This window comes from Schistocerca gregaria, chromosome 2, assembly GCF_023897955.1.
Source record: "Schistocerca gregaria isolate iqSchGreg1 chromosome 2, iqSchGreg1.2, whole genome shotgun sequence".
In the NCBI taxonomy this organism is placed as follows: Eukaryota; Metazoa; Arthropoda; class Insecta; order Orthoptera; family Acrididae; genus Schistocerca; species Schistocerca gregaria.
Window position 1 is genome coordinate 413,021,583 of NC_064921.1, and position 22,522 is coordinate 413,044,104.

The 22,522-nt window shown below is 41.4% G+C and overlaps 1 protein-coding gene across 7 annotated transcripts in view; it reads right to left on the reverse strand.

Moving 5' to 3' along the window:
• The window catches only part of LOC126323281 (uncharacterized), a 398,774-nt gene that overhangs the window by 212,521 nt on the left and 163,731 nt on the right, over positions 1–22,522 (reverse strand). The window contains exon 1 of one of the 7 annotated variants that reach the window (XM_049994668.1): positions 13,833–13,996. The exons of 3 other annotated variants lie outside the window; for them this stretch is intronic. The gene's annotated coding sequence lies outside the window, so the exon portion shown is untranslated. Of the gene's footprint in view, positions 1–13,832; positions 13,997–22,522 lie in introns of those variants that run through there. 3 more of the 7 variants (XM_049994669.1, XM_049994673.1, XM_049994674.1) reach the window with 3 other exon arrangements.

A 22,522-nucleotide genomic window follows, 5' to 3' on the forward strand; every position in this document is an offset into this window, starting at 1 on the left:
TGGGCTAAAATTTACAGACGCGCGAAATTTGGCACGTACTTCGATGGCACGTACTTCGATGCGAGATGCCTTTAATAGGTTCCACAACGAAACATTATCTCGAAATTTGGTAGAAAATCCGAAGAAATTCTGGTCGTATGTAAAGTACACAAGCGGCAAGACGCAGTCAATACCTTCGCTGCGCAGTGCCGATGGTACTATTATCGACGACTGCGCCGCTAAAGCGGAGTTATTGAACTCAGTTTTCCGAAATTCCTTCACCAGGGAAGACGAATGGAATATTCCAGAATTTGAAACACGAACATCTGCTAGCATGAGTTTCTTAGAAGTAGATACCTTAGGGGTTGCGAAGCAACTCAAATCGCTTGATACGGGCAAGTCTTCAGGTCCAGATTGTATACCGATTAGGTTCCTTTCAGATTACGCTGATACTATAGCTCCCTACTTAGCACTCATATACAACCGCTCGCTCACCGATAGATCTGTACCTACAGATTGGAAAATTGCGCAGGTCGCACCAGTGTTCAAGAAGGGTAGTAGGAGTAATCCATTTAACTACAGACCTATATCATTGACGTCGGTTTGCAGTAGGGTTTTGGAGCATATACTGTATTCAAACATTATGAATCACCTCGAAGGGAACGATCTATTGACACGTAATCAGCATGGCTTCAGAAAACATCGCTCTTGTGCAACGCAGCTAGCTCTTTATTCGCACGAAGTAATGGCCGCTATCGACAGGGGATCTCAAGTTGATTCCGTATTTCTAGATTTCCGGAAAGCTTTTGACACCGTTCCTCACAAGCGACTTCTAATCAAGCTGCGGAGCTATGGGGTATCGTCTCAGTTGTGCGACTGGATTCGTGATTTCCTGTCAGGAAGGTCGCAGTTCGTAGTAATAGACGGCAAATCATCGAGTAAAACTGAAGTGATATCAGGTGTTCCCCAGGGAAGCGTCCTGGGACCTCTACTGTTCCTGATCTATATAAATGACCTGGGTGACAATCTGAGCATTTCTCTTAGGTTGTTCGCAGATGATGCTGTAATTTACCGTCTAGTAAGGTCATCCGGAGACCAGTATCAGCTGCAAAGCGATTTAGAAAAGATTGCTGTATGGTGTGTCAGGTGGCAGTTGACGCTAAATAACGAAAAGTGTGAGATGATCCACATGAGTTCCAAAAGAAATCCGTTGGAATTCGATTACTCGATAAATAGTACAATTCTCAAGGCTGTCAATTCAACTAAGTACCTGTGTGTTAAAATTACAAACAACTTCAGTTGGAAGGACCACATAGATAATATTGTCGGGAAGGCGAGCCAAAGGTTGCGTTTCATTGGGAGGACACTTTGAAGATGCAACAAGTCCACTAAAGAGACAGCTTACACTACACTCGTTCGTCCTCTGTTAGAATATTGCTGCGCTGTGTGGGATCCTTACCAGGTGGGATTGACGGAGGACATCGAAAGGGTGCAAAGAAGGGCAGCTCGTTTTGTATTATCGCGTTATAGGGGAGAGAGTGTGGCAGATATGATACACGAGTTGGGACGGAAGTCATTACAGCATAGATGTTTTTCGTCGCGGCGAGACCTTTTTACGAAATTTCAGTCACCAACTTTCTCTTCCGAATGCGAAAATATTTTGTTGAGCCCAACCTACATAGGTAGGAATGATCATCAAAATAAAATAAGAGAAATCAGAGCTCGAACAGAAAGGTTTAGGTGTTCCTTTTTCCCGCTCGCTGTTCGGGAGTGGAATAGTAGAGAGATAGTATGATTGTGGTTCGATGAACCCTCTGCCAAGCACTTAAATGTGAATTGCAGAGTAGTCATGTAGATGTAGATGTAGATGTAGATAGCGGAATAATAGATAATAATGTTTTTACCATCCAAATTAGACAAATTCACACTGTGGTCGTGGCGGCAGCACAGGTGAGGGAAGACAGGTGAGAAACAAGGGGAATACAAGGGAGAAAGAGAGGAGAGACAGTAAGTGAAGTGAGTTAGAAAACAAACGAAGAGGAACAGAAGAGCTCTGGAAAAAAATACCATTTGCTCCCCTGCTGATCAAGAGAAACGGCTGTTATCTTAGTTTTTTAGTGAGAAATTCATACGAAGAGATAAAAAGTGCTACAGCCTTTTCTTCAATGCAACATGGCTTCCGAAATTTAAGAAGGCTAAAGGGAAGGTTGTTTACACAGGCGTAAAGCACTAATAGGCATGGAGTTTTTACTTTATCAATGGTTACAATCCGGAAATCTGAAAAGCTGAATATTATATATCACTTTCGATCTGATTCAAAGCAGAGAATTTCGTAATGGTACCTTCATCAATCGTCTCTTGAACGACTATTTCTGATAAATACCAAGACAATGCTTTTAGAAAGATCGTGGATGACTTCCTGCTCAATCCTGGTTCATTCTGAGCTCTAATCCGTCTCTAATCCTCTCTTTCTCGACTTGACGTTAAGGCCGAAACTTCCGTCTCACAGCATCGGATTTACATAACTGCTTGCTGTCTCAGATCTAACCTGACACATAAACAGAGTAAAAAGGTCTCTGTTATCCCAAGATGAAGTACTGCACGCGCGGTTAGGATGCAGATACCACGAGATACCGGATGGTTATAATTAAAGTACAGCTACTAACGGAAGTCCAGTGTTGGCTGTAATTACCGTATGCCAGCGAAACTTGGCAGATATGCTAAAGCCTTAAAGCCGAACCGATTTACGGTGAAAAAAATTAGTTCCGATTTTGGCCACCAGGTGCAAATCTGGCGCTGTATAGCATCTCGTCGTCGTCATCTCCGGTACTCATACTGAACAAATTTTGTAAGCAGCAGTTAATAATAATATCAACCCTCTACCTTTTTCAATTGTTTTACTTTTTCTGTCCACATCCTGTTCTTTATCCTTTGCATATAGAGACACTTCTACGTTTTTCTTGCATTCACAGCGCCAGAATTACACGTGGTGGCCATAATTGGAACTAATTGTTTGCAGGGATAAACGATTCCCCATTAACGCTCAAGAATATCTACTACGTTTCGCTGTCATACGATAATTACAGACCACAATCGACCTCAGTGAGTAGCTGCACTTTAATTACAACCACCCGGTACTTAATTCATGAAACACTGTCGCTGACGTAACCTCTTCACTAGGCCCACGCTACGACGACGAATACTCATTCGCGGAAGTGGCTGGGTTTCCGTGCTTGGTTTTAGGCCGACGACCCGTCCCACTTCAGACAATAGCTTCGGTCGTTCATGACGACGGCAACTGTCACGACCGAGGGCGGAATACGAGAACACCATCACTTTTGCAGCAGGGGTCTTTCTCGTGATAGTTTCAAAGCCCAGTACGATGGGGAGCATACGGTACTATTCTGTTTCCCTATCAAAACTGATGTAAACGAACATCAGTGTTGCTTCATCCGCTAACAATTAAACACGAAATACATTTATTGTAACTGAAAATATTGCGATTTCGTAAAGTTGCAGACATCAAGAATTCATCAACAGCAAGCGTAAACCCTAAAACGTAAGATGCATATTCCAGAACAATATTCACGCAGTTTCATAAAACGACAATACAGTATACTGTTTCATATCAAATAACTTGTGACCTGTAGAATATATATCTAATCTCTTTTCACTTACATTAAGGGCCTCATGAAACAAACACAAGTGCGTTTTCGCAACTTCATTAATCAGCCGATAAAGGCGTCAACCTTTTAACTGCATTATGACATTTTGTGAGCCAGAATGGGTGATCTATACGGGGCAAATTCAGTGATATAAAATCCATCGAATATGGGTATTTTTGTACTGTTGCGGCCATTTCATTGATTGCTCGGCGCAAGGAGTTTATTTGTCTCCCCATCACGTATCACTTGCCTCGGCGGCGCTAGTTACGTGGCGAGTGGGGTAAACTTACGGATGATACGGCAAAGAAACGGCCGCAGCACCAGTGCAAAATCTACGTATACAGTAAACTTTTACCCCGTAATTTCATAACAAACGTACAAAATAATTAAACCACTGATTTTGTCTCCTATACGTTTGCTATTGTGGGGAAAAAAACTGCAGTTCCATTTAAAAAGAACACAATATTCATGCCTGAGTCTTGGTAATTAATAAACAGCGAATACGTGTTGGCAAGGCCGCTTTAAAGAGGGAAGACCACGTTAGATACTGTTTTGAGCCTTTTTTTTTTTTTGCTTAACATATTCCTTAGAGAGTCTATTTTTATGATTTATTCATACAAAGTGTGCCATAAATGTTAAAATATGTTAAAAGAGCATGGCGCATCCGAGGGATCGAATGCAACCGATCTAATACTATTAACGTTACCGGCGGCATAGAGGTCCTGTTAATTTCTGATAGTATCACAGAGGATATTAGTATCAACTAAAATACTATTCTGAACAAGATGTCCCTCCGTAACATGATTCGTTTATGATAAACAGTGTGAAAGCACATGCTTGTCTCGCGTCTGCTCAAGTATCGTTTCGCTCATTTTTCACACGAAGTAAGACATGAGTGCTTGAAAATAACAGAGGAACTATTTATACGGATAGAAAACGTCAGAAACGTAATCCCAATCGTGCAAAAAAACGCTTCTATTGGTATCGGAAGGCAATTAATCGACATAATTTCGTCAAAATGAGACTGTTTCGACACTGGCGAAAATAAGGTCAACTGTGAGGTGCTTGCCGATTAAAGCTTTGTTCCGTTCCTATGTAAAAAAAAAGAAAAAAGAAAAAAAGAAAGAAAGTTGAAATTTTATACGCTTGTTTTTTCAAAGCAGTAGTTTCCATCTCGGCGGGAGCTATAACTCATGATATATACGTGCATATACATTACAACTTTTTGTAACTTGTGAGTCGGCGTTTTTCCTGGGGCAGTACGAAGGATTTTTGATGTAATTTTTTGCGATTTGTAGTGCACGTTATTTTAACGACTTTTTTGTCGAAAAAGTTGACTTACATTTCACAGTACCATAATTTTGTTAAAAACATTTTTTTTAAATCTCTACGTTACAGTAAACAATATCGTCAGTTTCGAAGCAGTTTTTGAAATTGCGTTCTAGGCTGGAAATTATGGCGTTCTGAGCTCCAACCAAGTGCCCTCTCACTCCGCAAATGAATTTCGTAGATGTCGTTTAGTGTCCTCCGGGTGCAAATTTTTTACTTAAAAAATACGTAATACAGTCTTGAAGAGTTTACAATAAATGTCTGCAGTCAGTTATATAATTTGTTATTGGTCTAATCCCTCAAGGCCGAAGTGACACAAGCTTCCGCTTGGGCGCCAAGCTGAGAAGGGCACACAACTGCAAGATTTATGTACATTGCGTATCACAATTAATTGCAACAACCGACACGGATGTAACTGTACGATGGTAAAAGGGGAGGGGGAAGAGAGCGGCAAATGATAAGTCGCGCGTTTGGAGAAAATGTTTTCGGAAAGTCCCTGGGCGTTGGCCTTTGTTTCATGAGCTCTTCGTCACTATTAGTCTAGGTGAAAACGGATTTAAAATATCTAGAACAACTCGACAGTTATTTGATCAGGGGATCACGCCTACTCGTCGTCACCGATTTCGTCCAAGTTTATGATATTTAGAGCGCTTGATTAAGAATGAAAGTGTCAGAAATAGAAGCTCTAGATAGAAAAATGTTTAGGGAGAAAAAGCATTTTTGCAGTGGGTCGGGCGAGACATATACGTTAGCGTAGTTTCCAGGCAGCGGCTGGAGTAGCGGGAAGAGTGCAGAACGGTGAGTCGAGGGTAGTGGAGTCCCTATGTAAAAGCAAACTTTCAATTCTTAGATATCTATACTGCATTTAAACCGAAATTATGATCAATAAATTGTATTTATTGACACTGAAAAGAAAAGCAAAGGAAAATTTGGGATTGCAAATAAATTTCCAGGACGGGATTGCAAGGCATAAACGAGAATTTCGTATACAAAATGAGATACTTTTATTATTTTAAAGGTGATGATTTACTCATGCTTGGGTGAAATCCACAGCAAAAACGTTGGAACTTATTGTCCGAGTGGAGCTGCTGACGGTTGGTCGAAAGAAAAATCGTCCTGTACTCTTTAATTGCAATCCCGTCTTAGAAAATTATTTGTGGAGTCCTCGTGGACGCTACAAGTGCAGTCCTTTTTCGGATATTATTTGCAATCCCAAATTTTCTTTTGCCTTTCCTTCTTATGCGCTTTATAAAGATATTAATAAAATACAATATACTGAACACTATTTTGTTTTATTTGCGGATTGAAAATAAAAAAGATTCCTAATGTGTACTCTTTCGTCTGCACCAACCGCTACATGGTGATTACGCTGACTTAAATGGTTGATGTCTCGTCCGACCAGCGCCAGCGCTTGGCCATGTGGAGCTCACGATTCTCTCACCCTTATTTCTGACCAAGCCCTGCATACAACAAAATTTGGACGAAATCGGTGCAGAAAAGGCACGACACCGTGTAAGGTGAAAAATCTGACGCCTTATCCTATTCAGCGCAAACCAACACTGAAATAACACTACAGACTATAGCGCAAAACGCTTCCACTGATGAAATGTTTTTTTTTTATTTTTTTTTTTTTTTAAGGAAAGGGAAAAAGTGTCACAGAGCCACGTCAATGCTGCCATTAGTGTTGTAATGAGCGAAGTAGAAATATGTTTCGTTTGACTGTCCTTACAAGGTGAGGCAATAATATTGAAGGCTTCACAAGTTAATGTGTTTACATGTATCTTAAAAACTATAACGGCGCTGTCTTACATATCAGTTGGGTGCAGTTGAAGGATATTAATTTTTCCTTCTCTTCATTTGAGATGTTTGCAAACACTTACACTCTTCGAGAAAAGACACAGAGACAAAAATTTGCAAATCATAGACAACGAAACAAACAGAAATTAATCACTTAATATCTTTGAACTGAGCAAACAGTTATTCACCAGCGTCAAAAAAAGAAACCGGAGTGAGTAACTTGATTGCGAAAAAAATCCACAGATTAACAAAATCAGTTTTCAGGAGAAGAAATAATTGCAATATCATTGCAGCTACGAGTTCAAGAAAAGTAATCTGATGAACCAAACAGAGCTTATTACCCGCGAAGCACGTGTCGAAATATCTGAAGAGGAGCGGAAGCTGTGTCGCCTTTTTATTCCAAAGAAGAAGTATTTTTTGATTTTATACTATTTTCATCAAATTTAACCTTGTCTTTTAAATACAGAAGACATATATGTAAAATTTCCCTTCTGCTTAAATTATGGGTATTTAATTACATTGTCTATGTAATTAGGGCCTTGAGGGTTCATCTTCATGTGTTATTGATTAGTGATCTACCCAAGCAGACACATCCAAATAGTAGCGTGTAGCGTTCCCTGTCGCGATAACGTATCGTGAAAAGGATTTCAAGAGACAGTGAAGGGGGTTTGGGAGTCCATTAGATCCATGGCCGTTCCTTCGTCGTACATAAGCTCACCGGACAAAAAGTAGTCATCGTTAGATAAATCATTACAAGCCTAATTTAATACCGTCTAATTCTGCATAACAGCCTGGATTCGACTAGGAAGTAAGTCCACAAGGTTGTGCAGATATGTAGCATCCATGTTAAGCCACTTGCTGAGGATTTGAAGGCGCAGTTTCATCAAATTGCGGGGATGCTGACGTCAGCGTTTTACCCGCTGTTCCAACATGCCCGACAGATTTTCTGTGGGCTTCAAGTGAGGTGATTTTGCAGGCCACTAGAGATGTAATACGGTGAGGGAGCACTCAGAAGACCAGTCACATATTCTTCCAGTCCGATGATATTTGCTGTTCTCGTCTTGAAAAATAGCGGTATCAAAAGCATAGTCATCGTGCAGATGTTGGCTGAAAAGCAACATATGATCATTCAGAATATTTAAATAAACATACTGGTTCATTTTAGTGGTCACCTCAGTAATAAGAAAAACAAAGACCCACCGCTCACTTACAGCTGACCTTGCACTCTTTCAGTGTATTCGACGACGTGCGTCATTTGAATATAGGCAAAAACGTGATTCTCCAGATCACATTGCGTTCCGCCAGTCAACTACTGTGCACGTTCTACAAGTATCATCACACTGCTGCATTCACGCGATCCATGAGTGTATCGCATCCACGAAAGGGGCAGATATTTACAGGTGACATTTAAAACAACACCAGTAAAAATTAGGTATGTATATGTGCTAAACTTGAAGGTGCAGCTTTAAATTTTAGTTTAAGATAATGTGCTCTTGCTTAGGCACATCATCCAGCTTGATATTAATATAGTTTTTGAGTTTATAAACTAATAAACAATGAAGAAACAGAACTTCCGTGGATATGTACATATATGTACTTACGTATTTTAATTTGTAAATGAATTCGCTTGAATTATAACTGTAAACATATAAACATCTACATCCACATCTACATCTACATGACTACTCTGCAATTCACATTTAAGTGCTTGGCAGAGGGTTTATCGAACCACAATCATACTATCTCTCTACTATTCCACTCCCGAACAGCGAGCGGGAAAAACGAACACCTAAACCTTTCTGTTCGAGCTCTGATTTCTCTTATTTTATTTTGATGATCATTCCTACCTATGTAGGTTGGGCTCAACAAAATATTTTCGCATTCGGAAGAGAAAGTTGGTGACTGAAATTTCGTAAAAAGGTCTCGCCGCGACGAAAAACGTCTATGCTGTAATGACTTCCATCCCAACTCGTGTATCATATCTGCCACACTCTCTCCCCTATAACGCGATAATACAAAACGAGCTGCCCTTTTTTGCACCCTTTCGATGTCCTCCGTCAATCCCACCTGGTAAGGATCCCACACCGCGCAGCAATATTCTAACAGAGGACGAACGAGTGTAGTGTAAGCTGTCTCTTTAGTGGACTTGTTGCATCTTCTAAGTGTCCTCCCAATGAAACGCAACCTTTGGCTCGCCTTCCCGACAATATTATCTATGTGGTCCTTCCAACTGAAGTTGTTCGTAATTTTAACACCCAGGTACTTAGTTGAATTGACAGCCTTGAGAATTGTACTATTTATCGAGTAATCGAATTCCAACGGATTTCTTTTGGAACTCATGTGGATCATCTCACACTTTTCGTTATTTAGCGTCAACTGCCACCTGACACATCATACAGCAATCTTTTCTAAATCGCTTTGCAGCTGATACTGGTCTCCGGATGACCTTACTAGACGGTAAATTACAGCATCATCTGCAAACAGTCTAAGAGAACTGCTCAGATTGTCACCCAGGTCATTTATATAGATCAGGAACAGTAGAGGTCCCAGGACGCTTCCCTGGGGAACACCTGATATCACTTCAGTTTTACTCGATGATTTGCCGTCTATTACTACGAACTGCGACCTTCCTGACAGGAAATCACGAATCCAGTCGCACAACTGAGACGATACCCCATAGCTCCGCAGCTTGATTAGAAGTCGCTTGTGAGGAACGGTGTCAAAAGCTTCCGGAAATCTAGAAATACGGAATCAACTTGAGATCCCCTGTCGATAGCGGCCATTACTTCGTGCGAATAAAGAGCTAGCTGCGTTGCACAAGAGCGATGTTTTCTGAAGCCATGCTGATTACGTGTCAATAGATCGTTCCCTTCGAGGTGATTCATAATGTTTGAATACAGTATATGCTCCAAAAACTAAAGAATGCAGGGCTGTAATCTGTCGACCGTGGACAGTTTTTTTCCTGACAATTTCGCTCCCCCTCCACACCCTGCCCCCTAATCTAGCAGAAGACGTGGATTTCTTTCTTTGGCGATACATAAAGTTAATAGCAATTGCAGTCAAGCGATAACAACGTTTAAGAAGTAAAGAACTACATTTCAGACTACACTCCTGGAAATGGAAAAAAGAACACATTGACACCGGTGTGTCAGACCCACCATACTTGCTCCGGACACTGCGAGAGGGCTGTACAAGCAATGATCACACGCACGGCACAGCGGACACACCAGGAACCGCGGTGTTGGCCGTCGAATGGCGCTAGCTGCGCAGCATTTGTGCACCGCCGCCGTCAGTGTCAGCCAGTTTGCCGTGGCATACGGAGCTCCATCGCAGTCTTTAACACTGGTAGCATGCCGCGACAGCGTGGACGTGAACCGTATGTGCAGTTGACGGACTTTGAGCGAGGGCGTATAGTGGGCATGCGGGAGGCCGGGTGGACGTACCGCCGAATTGCTCAACACGTGGGGTGTGAGGTCTCCACAGTACATCGATGTTGTCGCCAGTGGTCGGCGGAAGGTGCACGTGCCCGTCGACCTGGGACCGGACCGCAGCGACGCACGGATGCACGCCAAGACCGTAGGATCCTACGCAGTGCCGAGGGGACCGCACCGCCACTTCCCAGCAAATTAGGGACACTGTTGCTCCTGGGGTATCGGCGAGGACCATTCGCAACCGTTTCCATGAAGCTGGGCTACGCTCCCGCAAACCGTTAGGCCGTCTTCCGCTCACGCCCCAACATCGTGCAGCCCACCTCCAGTGGTGTCGCGACAGGCGTGAATGGAGGGACGAATGGAGACGTGTCGTCTTCAGCGATGAGAGTCGCTTCTACCTTGGTGCCAATGATGGTCGTATGCGTGTTTGGCGCCGTGCAGGTGAGCGCCACAATCAGGACTGCAGACGACCGAGGCACACAGGGCCAACACCCGGCATCATGGTGTGGGGAGCGATCTCCTACACTGGCCGTACACCTCTCGTGATCGTCGAGGGGACACTGAATAGTGCACGGTACATCCAAACCGTCATCGAACCCATCGTTCTATCATTCCTAGACCGGAAAGGGAACTTTCTGTTCCAACAGGACAATGCACGTCCGCATGTATCCCGTGCCACCCAACGTGCTCTAGAAGGTGTAAGTCAACTACCCTGGCCAGCAAGATCTCCGGATCTGTCCCCCATTGAGCATGTTTGGGACTGGATGAAGCGTCGTCTCACGCGGTCTGCACGTCCAGCACGAACGCTGGTCCAACTGAGGCGCCAGGTGGAAATGGCATGGCAAGCCGTTCCACTGGACTACATCCAGAATCTCTACGATCGTCTCCATGGGAGAAAAGCAGCCTGCATTGCTGCGAAAGGTGGATATACACTGTACTAGTGCCGACATTGTGCATGCTCTGTTGCCTGTGTCTATGTGCCTGTGGTTCTGTCAGTGTGATCATGTGATGTATCTGACCCTAGTAATGTGTCAATAAAGTTTCCCCTTCCTTGGACAATGAATTCACAGTGTTCTTATTTCAATTTCCAGGAGTGTATATCTATATGGCCGCATATAACTCTTCCGGTGTTGCTGAATACATTGAGAAACAGTTAATACAGATTGGGTTTATGTGAGCAGGAAACTGAGCTCATAAGCAATTAAACTCGTTGCAACTTCCTGCAATGAGATTCGTTGTGTTTTAAGTCTTCAATAGCCCGCATCTCGTGGTAGTGCGGTAGCGTTCTCGTTTCCCACGCCGGGGTTCCCGGGTTCGATTCCCGGCGGGGTCAGGGATTTTCTCTGCCTCGTGATGGCTGGGTGTTGTGTGATGTCCTTGGTTAGTTAGGTTTAAGTAGTTCGAAGTTCTAGGGGACTGATGACCATAGATGTTATGTCCCATAGTGCTCAGAGCCATTTGAACCATAAGTCTTCAATATTTACTTTCTCATTTTTAGTAAATAAAATTTGCATTACATACTGCGCAGCCAGTTTCTGAGTAATAAATTATGCATTAGACACATTTAAAAACACTTGACACTGGGTTGGAGAAGCAAATACGCATATTACGCCAATTAAAGTAAATATTTTCTATAACTGTAATATTATTTTCGTACAGGTGGAGTGAAATAGTGTCCAAGTGCACTACATGGATACCTGACAGAAACCTCGTTTTCTGCTAAGTCAATATCTGTTTTACGTCGTTTTATGCGATATGGGGGTAATCTGACCCTAACAAACGCAACATTTATTGATTAAAATGAAGTGTTCATAACTAACCTAAGGACATCACACACATCCATGCTTGAGGCAGGATTCGAACCTGCGACTGTAGCAGTCGCACGGTTCCGGACTGCGCGCCTAGAACCGCGAGACCACTGCGGAACTAAAAAGAAGCATTTTTCATAACTTGGCAGTATATGTTAACTGGAAAGTGGAGGTTTGAACTTCGGATGTGCGTTGGTCAGGCAAAGTTGATAGGAATCTTCCGTGACATGTCTACGATGCCCCTTCTCGGGAGCCCGCTTCCATAGAACGATCCCTTTAACCAGTTCGGCTCCACTAGATGAACTGACGGTCAGCAAAGATAATTTACCTTATCCCTAACACAAGTTTTTTTATTATTTTTGCCTTTGAAACATTTTCTCTTAGAGTAAGTTGCCAAACAGGATGCTATGATAGAGTAAACTTTTGTGATCTTCCAAGTGGCCTTGTACTGTGCAGATTTATTACTTATCGATCGCCAGAGACCCTGAATTGCCATCAAGACGAATGCTCACATCGTAGACCTGCAGAGGCTATTCTGGCCGTCTTCCTCCCGTCCGTGATTCACCTTAACGCCTCCCCTTCCCCACCCCTGATCTTCTCCCTCCACAGTTAGTAAGTGTTGTCTTTACGTACATTAACTACTTTGAAGTAGCCAATAGGAATGTATCTTCTAAAATATGTTATACAGGAGGAAAGAAAAGCAAGACAGACATTACCTCTCCACAGTCATCATAAGTGCAATTCAGTAACGGCAAATATCGTGCGGGGAGAAAGAAAGGTTCTATGATATCAAAAAAGTACACGTATTTTATGATGCGCTGTTATGTACCGTATATGAAGATATTTTTAAAGGCTGACAGAGAAAAAATTGCTGTTCTTGCCGAATTCAAAACTGATGCTATGGAATAGCTTTCGCGACGAATTTTCTAACTCTTCACATAAGATCTCGCGAAAGCTAACTATTTTGACAGTTAAACTGGAAATTCTCAAGCGCGAAGATCCCCGATCGTGTGAATCAAATTCAAATAATGGAAATGGATTGTAGACATTCCACAGCAATCTTGCCACCATACCATTTCTCGCAAACTCTACGTTAAGCCTGCTGGATTACTAAACTATAGCACGGGTTTCATTTAACGTCAGTCTCCATGAAAAACCAACAGCATTTTTTCTTAGGAACTGGATTTCGGTAGACAGGCAAGTTACTGGGACTAAACAGTGGCGCCTACTGACAAATTATTTCGTTACTCGCCTAAACAAAAAACGCGTGGGCTCTGACCCAGGGTCCTACTGAACATAAAACATTTGGTACGTTTTATGTCCGTTTTCTGTATGTAAGAGTCTGCTTCCTGTATACAACACTGACAAACAGTCTACACTTCATTTATTCTTATACTAACAAAGAGCTGAAACGTAAATTCCTAATTATTCTCAAAAGCTATTATGAACTATTAAACTGAGCACACGTGACTCTTCGTAACAAAGTGGTGCAAGTTAAATGGAAAGCTCACAAATTAGCACTTTGACTACCGGTCACGCAAAACTTTTCCATTTCTTAGAATGCCGGCCATTTTTATGGTTTTCCAACACTTATTAACAAGACTAGCCGACAATGAAGAACGATTGAGCCCGTCAACATACTCGACTTTGTAAGCAGCAGATATCTTACCCCGTCAAATGAAAGGATCGGCAACATATCAAACTGACGGAATTAGCGGTCAAAGTGTCAATGATAGAACAGTTACTGGAAGCCGAGTCGTCTGTTTACTGCTAATTAACTTTTTAGGAAACAAACGTTAGTGTAAACTTGACAAAATACTTACCTGAGTACGATTATACGAATGAAATCATCAATACGTACAGCTCATGTCACATATACGAACATCACAAGCGGCGACTCTTGTAGGCTGATGTTCCGTATAATGATTACAAAAAAAAGTGATAAAACCAAAGAACGAAAAAGAAACTACTCGTCTAACAGCTGAACCTGTAGAATTCGACACAGTTTAAATAATGCCTCTGGTCAGTTTATTTATTAACTGATACGATACATAAGTAAAAATATATTTACATACATCTCGTAATATGAATGATGCGAAACTGACTACAAAGTGGAACTGCATTCACTTTCAACGTCAATATACCGTAGACCTTAAAAGCACGTAAACTGAGACATAGGCTAAAAATTTATAACATGCCAAAAAATCACTGCATGAAGAAGCGCCATTATGTCTCAATACAACATTTTTTAACGGTTATATGAAGCAGCAACAATAAACCGAACCTGAATAATCATAGATTTTTGATGCGTTTCAAGAACTGGAAATGCGTCCGGCAACGTTATGAATAATAGCCGTAGTGTACAGTGACGCTGATTGATGGGGTTAAAAATTTATTATCTCGAGATCATCGATGGCTGCGCTTTAAACACAGTTCTCCTCGCTACAAATCAAACGAACCAATATGGCTTTAGAAAACATATGGGACTGCAGAGCAGAATTACGGCAGCGCTTTGCTCGACTTAGCATGAGATAGTTATTCTGAGCACAGTGATAATTTTTTATTTCTGATCTGTGACTTTGACATTATTCAATATGAAAAAAGAGAAGCAAACTCACTGCCTTCTCTTTAAGTAGACAGTCCAACGACGAAATGAATATCAAAAACTAATGACCAAATAGAAAATTTCATAAAGTTGGAGCGCAAAAATCTACTATGATGTCCACACATACACTGACGAACCACTTGGATTTCTTTTTTTCAAATATCATTGTTTTTACAGTTACCTTTGATATAGTGCGACAAGGTATAGCAAAGACTTTACATAGGACTACGTCGTCTTGGATTTCAGCAAGCCAGAACTAAAGCTTTCATTACTTCAGGATCCATAAAACTTGAGGAGCACGCTACCAAAGAGAGAAACCAAAACACAAAATAGCGTAAATTGGGCTATACATGTGTAGGTTAGAGTCATAACTCACATGCTCCAAAATAATGAAAATTGAGATGCCGACATATTCTCATATAGCTTTATACATAGAACATAATTCACGAAACAGTTATTCACATTTGGCACAAGATCCTTGAGAAAACTGGTCTTCACGGTTAGTTTCAAAAGTCTCATGATCCACGGGGTCTTGTGAGTTTTGTCCCGTACCTCATCTTGACCAATCAGCGATTAGCTCACTCGGCGCCATTTTCTTGTGTAGTAGTAAATATTGATGTCAGTGGAGTGTGTTTTCTGTTCTGTTCAGTTATTTTGGGGAATATAATTCAATACAGTGGTTGGCATAAAACTGATTTGAGACACAAGTCATGGAAGGAAACGTTTCACCTGTTGGAGAAAGAGGAAGGCCAAGGAAACATTCACAGCATCCAGAAATTGTGGGAAACTAAGGAAACCAAACGAATGAAGTTAGAATATCCTGTTTTCTTCATTGTTTTCAAATTAAACTGATTCTTTTATTGGCTTGATTTGTTCCCCGACGTAAGAATGTACAGGACACTTTCTTTGGAACTTAACAGTGAGGAATAGCAAATTCAATATTTTAAGTCCATTTTTGAAAAATAAACAGAACCTCACAGTGTAGTTTGTTCTATCATTATAGGCACAAACCTTCAGTGCTGCCCCAGTATCCGACATGTCAACACCATGGAGGATCATTTAATTGCTGTTCACTTTCTATGAACGATATTAAAAACTTTCATGATATGTTTTATAAAACACCAGAAAGAGATTATCAGAATCAGTTCATATTGAAGTATGTGGAAATTTGCAACGTCATCAGACGTCGACCTAGAAAAGACAAATCAAGTCAAAACCAAAAGTCGCAGCTGCTTAGAGCGACGAAATATTTTATACGAAGCACACAGAAAAATAAAGTTGCAGTTTGCATGTCAACCTCTATAAATGTATTGGGGGTGTCATGAGTCAGAATAAATAATATCACTAAAAAGTTTCATCAGCAAGGTTTTGTACAAGACCGGAGAGGTGGCTTCAGGAGGGCGGCAGAATATGAACCCAAGAGAGACTGTGTCATGAAGTTTATCAATACTCTAAAGTGCGTAGAGACACATTACTAGAGAGGACGAACAGAAAGACGGTATCTGCATGCGAATATGAACTGTAAAATGTTATGGAAAATTTATTCTTCCAAGCCCGAAAACATCCCTGCGAAGCTATCTTACTTCATGTACATCTTTAACACAAAATACAACGTAGGCTTTGGTACACCAAGAACTGATGTGTGTTCTACATGCTTAAGTCTAGCTGAAAAGTTAAAACAGGAGAGAGACCTTAACAAGAAAACTCAATTAATTACTGAAAAAAGGGTTCACAAGTTAAAGTATATGGCATGTTTTAACACCCTGAAGGACAAAGACATTGAAACATTAATTCTTTCATTTGATTGTGAGAAGAATATTCCATAGCCCAAAATTCCAGATCACTCATGCTATTATAGCAGACAAATTTATGTCCAGAATTTTACCATTGTTAAAGGTCACAGTAAATCTGAGTTAAACTGTTCCACTGTCACTTCTTATTGTTGGACAGAAAATTAATTCAGTCGAGATTCAACCACTATAGCCTCATGTCTGTTTGCTACATTAAACTCCTTAGACATGTCCCATTACAAACAAATTCGATTGGTATGTGATGCGTATGTTTTGTATGTTTTGGCTTTCCGTAGTCTCCTCCACATATCGATGGAATTGAAATGATTTTTCCAGTCACCGGTCATTGTTACATTCCTCCAGACCGTGTGTTTGGAAATACAGAAAGGAAAATGAAAACAATGGAAGTAATAGTACAGCCTGAACAAGTGTATGAGATAATTTCGAGTCAGTCAACATTGAAATTGGTAGGAAGAGACTCCAGCGTTGCCGACTTCAAGAATTGTGTGAATGTTGCATTATGAAATCCAGTATAATGGCATTTTTCAATTTCAAAATGTACGTGCATTTACATAAAGCAGGGAGTGGGAAATAAAATTCTTGTGCGTGGCGAACAAACATACAGAAATGACCTTGGAATCTTTAGATTTATGTTTCAATCTGGGGTAAACGCACTAACACATCCCAAACTCATCCAACGAAAGAATTCAATCTCTTTAGAGAAAAGGAGGGATGTTGAAAAGCTTCTGACTGCCCATCATGGGGAAAACTGGAGAGAAATTGAGGAGCTCAAGTTCTATAAGCATGTCATTGATGAGAATACATTGGATCAAACTGATCATGAGTGCATGTGTGACATGATTCAAGAGGAACTTAATGTTGTGATATAGACGTAGAGGCCGAGTGTAAGGTCTGAATCAGAGGCTGAGACGGTTCTGTGACCGTGTGAGCTGCAGATTCCTCTACTTGCGCCATAGGGTGGTGGGGTTTCGGGTTCCGCTGGATAGGTTAGATGGCCTCGGGCAAGTACAGAAAGGGCAACAGCCTCAAAGGGTGCGGGGCAAAGTCAGGAAATGCGGGGGCCAAGCAGCAGTCGGTACTGTAATTGTAAACTGTCGAAGCTGCAATGGTAAAGTACCGGAACTTCAAGTGCTGATAGAAAGCACCGAACCTGAAGTCGTTATAGGTACAGAAAGCTGGCTGAAGCCAGAGATAAATTCAGCCGAAATTTTTACAAAGGCACAGACGGTGTTTAGAAACGATAGAGTGCATGCAACCGGTGGTGGAGTGTTTGTCGCTCTTAGTAGTAGTTTATCCTGTAGTGAAGTAGAAGTGGATAGTTCCTATGAAATATTGTGGGTGGAGGTTATACTCAACAACCAAGCTAGGTTAATAATTGGCTCCTTTTACCGACCTCCCGACTCAGCAGCATTAGTGGCAGAACAACTGAGAGAAAATTTGGAATACATTTCACATAATTTTTCTCAGCATATTATAGTCTTAGGTGGAGATTTCAATTTACCAGATATAGACTGGGACACTCAGATGTTTAGGACGGGTGGTAGGGACAGAGCATCGAGTGACATTACACTGAGTGCACTATCCGAAAATTACCTCGAGCAATTAACAGAGAACCGACTAGTGGAGATAACATCTTGGACCCACTGATAACAAACAGACCCGAACTTTTCGACTCTGTAAGTGCAGAACAGGGAATCAGTGATCATATGGCCGTTGCAGCATCCCTGAATATGGAAGTTAATAGGAATATAAAAAAGGGAGGAAGGTTTGTCTGTTTAGCAAGAGTAATAGAGGGCAGATTTCAGACTACCTAACAGATCAAAACGAAAATTTCTGTTCCGACACTGACAATGTTGAGTGTTTATGGAAAAAGTTTAAGGCAATTGTAAAATGCATTTTAGACAGGTACGTGCCGAGTAAAGCTGTGAGGGACGGGAAAAACCCACCGTGGTTCAACAACAAAGTTAGGAAACTACTGCGAAGGCAAAGAGAGCTTCACTGCAAGTTTAAACGCAGCCAAAACCTCTCAGACAAACAGAAGCTAAACGATGTCAAAGTTAGCGTAAAGAGGGATATGCGTGAAGCGTTCAGTGAATTCGAAAGTAAAATTCTATGTACCGACTTGACAGAAAATCCTAGAAAGTTCTGGTCTTACGTTAAATCAGTAAGTGGATCGAAACAGCATATCCAGACACTCCGGGATGATGATGGCATTGAAACAGAGGATGACACGCGTAAAGCTGAAATACTAAACACCTTTTTCCAAAGCTGTTCCACAGAGGAAGACCGCACTGCAGTTCCTTCTCTAAATCCTCGCACAAACGAAAAAATGGCTGACATCGAAATAAGTGTCCAAGGAATAGAAAAGCAACTGAAATCACTCAACAGAGGAAAGTCCACTGGACCTGACGGGATAACAATTCGATTCTACACAGAGTACGCGAAAGAACTTGCCCCCCTTCTAACAGCCGTGTACCTCAAGTCTCTTGAGGAACGTTAGTTTCCAAATGATTGGAAAAGAGCACAGGTAGTCCCAGTCTTCAAGGAGGGTCGTCGAGCAGATGCGCAAAACTATAGACCTGTGTCTCTGACGTCGATCTGTTGTAGAATTTTAGAACATGTTTTTTGCTCGCGTATCATGTCGTTTTTGGAAACCCAGAATCTAGTCTGTAGGAATCAACATGGATTTCGGAAACAGCGATCGTGTGAGACCCAACTCGCTTTATTTGTTCATGAGACCCAGAGAATATTAGATACAGGCTCCCAGGTAGATGCTACTTTCCTTGACTTCCGGAAGGCGTTCGATACAGTTCCGCACTGTCGCCTGATAAACAAAGTAAGAGCCTATGGAATATCAGACCAGATCTGTGGCTGGATTCAAGAGTTTTTAGCAAACAGAACACAACATGTTGTTATCAATGGAGAGACGTCTACAGACGTTAAAGTAACCTCTGGCGTGTCACAGGGGAGTGTTATGGGGCATTGCTTTTCACAATATATATAAATGACCTAGTAGATAGTGTCGGAAGTTCCATGCGGATTTTCGCGGATGATGCTGTAGTATACAGAGAAGTTGCAGCATTAGAAAATTGAAGCGAAATGCAGGAAGATCTGCAGCGGATAGGCACTTGGTTCAGGGTGTGGCAACTGACCCTTAACATAGACAAATGTAATGTATTGCGAATACATAGAAAGAAGGATCCTTTATTGTATGATTATATGATAACGGAACAAACACTGGTAGCAGTTACTTCTGTAAAATATCTGGGAGTATGCGTGCGGAACGATATGAAGTGGAATGATCATATAAAATTAATTGTTGGTAAGGCGGGTACCAGGTTGAGGTTCATTGGGAGAGTTCTTAGAAAATGTAGTCCATCAACAAAGGAGGTGGCTTACAAAACACTCGTTCGACCTATACTTGAGTATTGCTCATCAGTGTGGGATCCGTACCAGATCGGGTTGACGGAGGAGATAGAGAAGATCCAAAGAAGAGCGGCGCGTTTCGTCACGGGGTTATTTGGTAACCGTGATAGCGTTACGGAGATGTTTAGCAAACTCAAGTGGCAGACTCTGCAAGAGAGGCGCTCTGCATCGCGTTGTAGCTTGCTCGCCAGGTTTCGAGAGGGTGCGTTTCTGGATGAGGTATCGAATATATTGCTTCCCCCTACGTATACCTCCCGAGGAGATCACGAATGTAAAATTAGAGAGATTCGAGCGCGCACGGAGGCTTTCAGACAGTCGTTCTTCCCGCGAACCATATCGACTAGAACAGAAAAGGGAGGTAATAACAGTGGCACGTAAAGTGCCTTCCGTCACACACCGTTGGGTGGCTTGCGGAGTATAAATGTAGATGTAGATGTAGAAGAGTAAAATTATTTTCAGTTATAGAAATGAATCTCCTTCAAATCTTCAGTTTTATTTTAGTAGCTTATTTTCTTTTGGTATTTGATAGTTTCTTCCTACTCAAGGAATGCTTAACAAGTTTCAATTATTTTCCGGATTATAATATTTTACTTTTCTTTGTGATCAATAATTAGTTCTCATGAATGGAAAATTTGTAAATTTCTTTGATCAATAAACTGAAGAAATGTGCATGGTAGACATTTCTTTAATGAAATTGCAAACGGTATTCCAAACTAGAGAATATCTTTTGTAAGCTAACAAGCAAAGTCCATAAAAGATGATTAATTGGTATTTATCATGATTAACATCGGAATGTAATATTATATATACACTGTAGAAGAGAAAGTGGCTTGCAGTCGGAACCAAAAAGTGTTGCATATCGAGTCGCAACACGATAGTTCCTACGAAACAAACATCGTCGAAACAACTCAGTTCCAAAACTCACAAGATCCAAAATGGGGATAGTCAAAACTTACATGTTCCATAGCTCATTAACGAAACTCACATGATCCATAATATAACTTTAAATAATTGTAATTTCTCAATAAACAAACATAATCTGAAATATACATAATGATTTATAGCCATTATCCTTGCACATTCTGATGTCAATATATGGGACATGCACACTAAGCATGTAAAACATGTTTTTAGTCATTTGTGAAAATTTATGTTTTTGGAGCATGTGTGTTATGCTTCTAACCTACTCACATGTGTTAACAGTAGAATTTATTGGTTGTGTAATGCGTGACCAGAAGTGATGTCGTGATCACGTGACCGGAACTGCCGCCATTATATATCTTATAGTATGAAAAGGAGGTGATAGCCGCAACTTTTCAGTCTTCTGTCGTAGTGGAATGTCGATATGGGTTGCTTCAAAGTGCGTAATGTTCCTCAGCTATTACTGAAGGAGTGGAGGCCAAGCGGCGAGCGGTTTGGTTTGTGGTGACTATTGGAAAACCTAGCTGCTGACATTGGTCACATACATGACACCGGAAATCGTGCGGTCTTTAGCGAGAGGAATTTAAATGCGCGTACACCCATTACAATCCGTTATGTGAAGCCACTACGATGATTAAAATCTGTGATCAAGTGGACTGTTAACGACAATTAGCCAAGGGACCGCCTGTAATGTTAAAGAAAGAAATGTGTGATGCATTTAACAGCTATCTACAAGGTAAATTCTCCAAATTCATCTCTGAAGACATGGCGTCAAGGTGAAGCTACCATTTCTATTACACAGACACCACAACGTGACAGCAAGCAGAATACTGCAAAAAATTGCAAGGAAGCTCTGGAAAGCATTACGAGGAAATACAAAACTCCGTTGGCTATCTACACTACCATACAACGTGTTTTAGCATAGCGGTTGCAAACTTTCAGGCGACAGAATACAGCTAGACAATGGAAAACCACATAACAATTCGTGGTAGGAAACGCTTTCCTGGTGCTGTAGTGACCATTCAAAACACAAGAGAGGAAGGATGCGAACAGAATGAGCAAACATGTTTATTGAACTATGTTCATTACAACAGAAAGCAAAGAATAAACCAAAAACAGGCAACAATATTCATCAGAGAAGGCGTTCGAAATTGCAATTTGGGGCTGTGAAGCAGGCCTCTCACGTCTCCGGTACGTGGAGAACAACAGATCTTCTGCTGTACTATACATGGGGTAATCAACACGTTTTCCCACTCTGTACATGGCCTGTCTTGTGTTTTGTGTCGTACTACAGCGCCAGGAAAGCGTTTTCGACTATGATCTGCTATGCGATTTTCCATCTTCTAGCCGTACTCTATCTCTGCTGAAAGCATGTAGCCGCTATGATGAAACGCCCTTTATAAAGACAACTCATTGTTTAATGTTGTTACCGAAATTTCGAAGAGTTCTGATTATCTCCAAATTTTTACAGGGTACTGTAATGAATCTTTGGACGGACAAAGGCTATGTATTTTTAAAGTACATAAAGATGTATACCTTTGCCCCAATACATACTTATTACAGTCTTCTGTTAGTGCATCTACTCCTTCCCCTCTGTCCTCACCTGTCAGTCAGTCTCATCCTCTCCGTCTGTCTGTCCATCTCCTCTTCACGCTCTCTCAGTCCATCTCATCATTTTTCCTTTCTCTTTCCATTTCCTCATCCACGTCTCCCTGTTCACCTCCTCCCCCTTATCTGTATCCTAGTTCCC